The following is a 6000-nucleotide window of genomic DNA, read 5'->3' as shown; positions in this document are numbered from 1 at the left end:
TCTCAAAACTACTGGAAAGAGCCATCGCAATTCAACTCAAGACCTACCTCCTCGCCAATAACCTATATGAAACATTCCAATCTGGCTTTCGAACCCACCACAGCACTGAAACAGCTCTAATCAAAGTCACAAACGACCTCCTACTCTCATCTGATTCCGGCTCTCTCACCATTCTTCTCCTCCTGGACCTCAGTGCTGCCTTCGATACCGTCAACCACTCCATCCTCCTCAGCCGCCTGACATCCATAGGCATCACCGACTCCGCCCTCTCCTGGTTCAACTCATACCTGTCTGAAAGATTTCACTACATCGCAATAAACAATCACACATCCCACACCACCCCTGTCTCACACGGAGTCCCCCAAGGCTCAGTGCTTGGCCCCATCCTCTTCATCCTCTACATGCTCCCACTTGGTCACATCATCCGCCGCCATGGACTTCACTTTCACTGCTATGCCGACGACACTCAACTCTACATCACCACCAAAACCATCACTCCAACTGTTCTCTCCACCCTCACCAACTGCCTCACCGACATAAAAACCTGGATGGACCACAACTTCCTCAAACTCAACAGCAGTAAAACTGAAATTATAATCTTCGGCCCAAAATCCACCCTCCCCACCTCCGAGAACTTCACACTCTGTATCGATGGTCACTCTGTCACTCCCTCCCCCTGGTCAGAAACCTTGGCATCTACATGGACCCCGCACTCTCCTTCAAGTCACACATAAACAACGTCACCAAAACATCCTTCTTCCACCTCCGCAACATAGCACGCCTTCGATCCACTCTCTCCTTCTCAGCCGCTGAAACACTAATTCATGCCTTCATCACCTCCACTGTCCTTCAAAAACTGCAATATGTACAAAACTCCGCTGCCCGACTGCTCACCCACACCCCCTCCAGAGAACACATCACGCCCATCCTCCGTCAACTTCACTGGCTTCCCGTAAAACAACGCATACATTTCAAGATCCTCCTCACCACCTACAAAGCCCTAAACAACCTTGCCCCTTCATACCTGACAGATCTCCTCCATTGCCCCGTTCACCCCCACCGAACACGCTCCACTGACGCCAACACCCTCACCACCATCACCAGGACCAAATACCGCACCATAGGGGACAGAGCTTTTTGCCATTGCCGCCCCTACCCTCTGGAACTCCATCCCCCTGGCCATCCGAAACTCCGACTCACTGCCGTCTTTCAAAAGTCAACTCAAAACCCACCTCTTCAACATCACCTACAACACCTGATAAATCATTTTCCACCCTCTGTCTCTTTCCTATCCACTGTATTGTTGTTTTTGAATATTTATGTACTGTATGTATTGTACATTTGTTCACTCTGTGTTTTTGGAAAGCGTCTTTGTGTATTTTGAAAAGCGCTATATAAAACCGATGCATTATTATTATTATTATTATAAGGATATGGGAGGCCAATTTAATATATCTTGATTCAATCCCATCAAGGCCAGCACCACTACTCAGATCCCATCAAGGCCAGCACCACTACTCAGACTAAGTTGTTTAATGGCATTATGAACTTCTTGGGGTGTGATTTTAGTAAATGAGAAGGTACTATGACAGGCAGACATATTATTAAAACATTGATTGTAGGAAAAATCGGATATTGAGTCAGAACAAACTGTGGAAGAATGCTGACTGAACACTTGAGCAATTAAGAGAGGGTCATGAATTATCGCATTATCATCACGTATTTTATTAATAGAGCTTATATCAGAGGTATTTATTATGGATTTTAAAGCGTTCCAGAATTGTTTAGGATTTTTAAACTTATTAGAGAGACATTCCTTATAATAATCAGATTTTGCATTGCGGGTCATTGTCTTGGAAAGATTTCTTAGTTTCCTGTATGTTTCCCAATCAGCGTTTTCCCTTGTCTGCCGAAATTTAGCCCAGGCCTTGTCCCTCTGTCTAAAAAGGCTTAAAAGATCAGCAGTTATCCAGGGAAGATGTCGTCCCTTGACCTTAGAAATTTTCCATGGCGCATGTTTATCCACTACTTGTGTGAACTCAGAGTACAGAAAGTCCCAGGCATCCTGAGCAGTTGGTATTAACTGATACCTGTCCCAATTAATAGAAATTAAATCATTAATAAATAGGTCTATATTCATTTTCTTATGTTGTCTGATTTTTATTAATTTTGGTGGTGCTTTTGGGATTTTAATTTTCCATACACAATAGATAACAGTGATCACTGAGGCAGTCTGACAATATACCAGCTTCAACAAATCTTTCAGGAGTGACAAGTATCCAATCACGTAGGGACTGGGACTTAGGAGTAATTTCAGTGGGTTCCTTAATGATTTGTGTTAAATTTAGATTTTCAAAGTTCTTTTTATCTTTACCAGAGGACTTATCTAGCCAATTTTTATTAAAATCGCCTAGAATAATCATGTCATTTTTAAAGGGGATAGCATCAAAGGTAGACATCAAGCACTTGGAGGACTCTACAGGGGCAGAGGGTGGTCTATACACATTACCAACAGTAATATATTTATTCTGATGGAATATAATTTTAACAAAAAGGCATTCAAAGTGTGTTGGTTTAACTGTAGGTGTAATTAGCTCAGCTGTTAAATTAGAAGAGACATAGGTGACCACACCGCCTCCCCTGGAGCCTCTATCAGCTCTATATAGAACATAATTTTCTAGTTTTATTTCATTGTCAGAGATGTTGCTATTGAGCCATGTTTCAGATAGGGTAATAATATTGGGATTGTGTTGGGCTACCATGCACGAAGTAAATACATTTTTGGCACAAGACTTCGAATATTCAGGTGAATGATTTTTAAACCTTTAATATTATTCATTTGGAATATTAGAGTTTATATGAATAATAACACTGTTCAGGGTTAAGCAGATTAGATCATCAGAAAAAAATGTAGAGGGTTGTGACAGTACAACACAAAAAAGTACAACGCAGAAACACAAAACAGACAAGAAACAAACACAGTATAAAACAAACAAAAACACAAAAAACATAAATGATGGCCCAGCAGCCCCAGCCATCCTAGGCCAAGGCATCTCTGTGAGAGGGACAAATTAAGTCAATAGACAAAGACCAAGAATAGTCCGCAAACAGGTCGGTCTGCATCAAAGGGAGAAAAAAAAAAAAGTGACGACGATAGCTCCGTGCCTGTCAGCTGTCAGTGAAACTGAAAACAACTGGCATTGCGACAGTTCAGTTTTACGGCAGTAACAAAAAAGAAAGATGCCAGCGAGGATAATCCATAGATACGGGTGAATAAGTCATTCACAAATTAAATAAATCAAGTAATATGTCATGCCTTATTAGCGCAGTCACAGCAAAGTTCAGTTCATTAAATAATGACGGCAGCAGACGCTGCTCCTGCATTAATACTTGTAATTCAATGTGAACTTTACTTATGGGGAAGAGCTCATGGGGGTCACAGGAGAGCTTGAAGGAGTCATAAAAGCTGCTTCAGCGGCTCTGTGACAGGTAAATAGCTGTGGTTTCCCGTTGACAATGACACTCAATGTGGATGGATACCGGAGGGAGTATTTTAAATTTAACTCCCGAAGTCTCCGTTTAACAGGATCAAAGGAGCGGCGTTTCTTCATTAGATCGGCACTGAAGTCTGATATATATATAACAGATATATGTGTATTTGTTTACCTTGAAACACCAGCTCCCTCTTTTCTCTGGAAAAACTGAGGATTTTTACCTTATCCTGGAAATTGAGGAGTTTGACCAGGATGGGTCTTGGACCTGCTCTGTCGTTGTGGCGGAACGTAGGCGTGCGGTGAGCTCGCTCAATGACCGGAGGAGTGGGAAAGTTTTCCGGGCCGAGTAATTGAGGAATTAACTTGGACAGAAACTCCAGGATATCGCGGCCCTCAGCAGATTCAGGAATCCTTACAAAGCGAAGGTTAGAGGCTCGGCTTCGGTTCTCCAGGTCCTGGATCTTGTCCATCAGGTAGGCATTGTCCCTAGTTAGCTCCTTAGTCAGCGTGCTGAGATTTGTAAGGTCGTCCTCGTTTGCTCCGACCCGCTGCTCTAGTGAAACTACATGTTCTCCAAGAGTGTCCAGAGAAACCTGAATGTTGCACAATTTTGTTTGAATGGGATCCACCTTTGAATCAAGATGAGCGAGCATTTCAGTTTTGATTTCTTGTATGCCATCCCATAAAGTTTGTAGGGAGATCTGGCTTTGTTGATCAGCTGCCATTGTTTGCAGTTTTAGTGTTATCCAATGTTGTGCCAAACAACAATAGGCAGGAGAGAAAACAGGACTTAAACACTGCAATGCCCAAAGGTGTGAATAGTATAATTAGGATTTTTTGTCGAGCTATCTTAAGAGAGCAGACTTGCCTGCGTTGTGCTCCCTCACGCTGCGGCCATATTTCGATACGATGATGAGATGAGATTGGCAGAGAGAGGGCTCCATTGCCATACAGGCCTATGCTGCTGAGGCACCTGGGTTCAGCTTCCCTGGGAGAGCAGTAGCGTTGATCTGCTTGAGGCAACTGGTGGTATCCTGCCTGAGCTGTTCCACCTGTTCAGAGTCTTTAAGATCTGGATTGTACCACCGACCAAGGCTTTTGATGGGCTTCTCCAGGATCGTTGGTATCGGTTTGTCACTGATGTGAAACCTCACATTAGTGAGCTGGCCCTTGACGCTGGGTTTAATCTCCATTCGCACCAATCGGATGTTTCCCTGAAGTTTGTCTAGCAGGCATTTGGTCCATGCGTTAGTTGTTTTATTAGGTGTTGTCGTCATGTCATCCATCTACGCCTGGATTGATGGAAGGCGCAGCCCTCTCTTGAGGCGTTCCCCTCTGACCACCCATCGAGACGCGCAAATAATTAACTCCATTGCCATGGTGAAGGCAAGTGGGGAGATGGTGCAGCCTGACATTATGCCAATCCCCAAGTACCAGGCAGTTGTATTAACCTGAGTTGACACGCAGAACTGGAGGTCCTGGAAATAGGCCTTAACTAGCCTTGTGAAGTTGAAGGCTGCCCACAGCACCTCATGAGGCACTGACCCGAAGGCATTGGTAAGGTTTAAGAAAACCACATGCAGATCTTTTTTTCTTCTTCTTGGTTGTTTGTATCTGGTGCCAGATGACATTTGCGTGTTCCAGGCATCCTGAGAAACCACTTATCCCAGCCTTCTGCACTGAGGTGTCGACATAGTTGTTCTTTTTCAGGAATGGTCAGAGTCTTTGGGCCACAACACTGAAGAAAATCTTTCCTTCCACATTCAGTAAACTGATCTGGAGTTGCTGGATAAATAAGACCTTTAGCACTTGCATGAATTGTGACACTACAAAGTATTTGCTGTAGTGAAAATGGCATAATATAGACTGTTCAATTTGACTCTCGATTAACTTTTTTTTCAACATTTAATAATGCCATTGTCTCTTGATTTGTAAAGATCAGATCAACAGACTACTGGTCAACTATTCAAATGTTTATATAAAAAGAAAGGCTACATAGCATTAAGTGTATCATACCTGCCATATTTTTTGGAAGTACCACATTATATATATATATATATATATATATATATATATATATATATATATAAAGAACAATAAACTAACAATAATTTATTATTATTTAATTTTATTTGCCCATGGCAAATTAAAGAAGCTATGAACACAAAATCAAAAGTAGAGCCACTAGATGGCAGCAAGATACTTTACAACAACAGCTCGAGTTACCTCACCTGCAAAGAGCCATCACATCCTGGTCCAGTTGATTTGTTTATAAAGCTTGCAAATATGTCCTACCATATATTCGTTGTGCTGCTTGGGGTAGTGTATCCAAGCATAGCCCAGAATAACGTTTCTTGTATTATTGCTTTTGGTTTTCCATTATCTCTGAGATGCTGTGTTGTCATGTTTTAGTATGTTTTTTCCCCTTCAGATGTGTGTCTGTAGGCACGGCTCAAAAAAGAAAAACAGATTCTGGTAGAATTGCGAGTCACACTTTAATGTCAGA

This window comes from Centropristis striata, chromosome 17 (assembly GCF_030273125.1).
Source record: "Centropristis striata isolate RG_2023a ecotype Rhode Island chromosome 17, C.striata_1.0, whole genome shotgun sequence".
NCBI lineage: Eukaryota > Metazoa > Chordata > Actinopteri > Perciformes > Serranidae > Centropristis > Centropristis striata.
The sequence above is the reverse complement of the archived record's forward strand: the minus strand, read 5'-3'. Positions refer to the sequence as shown.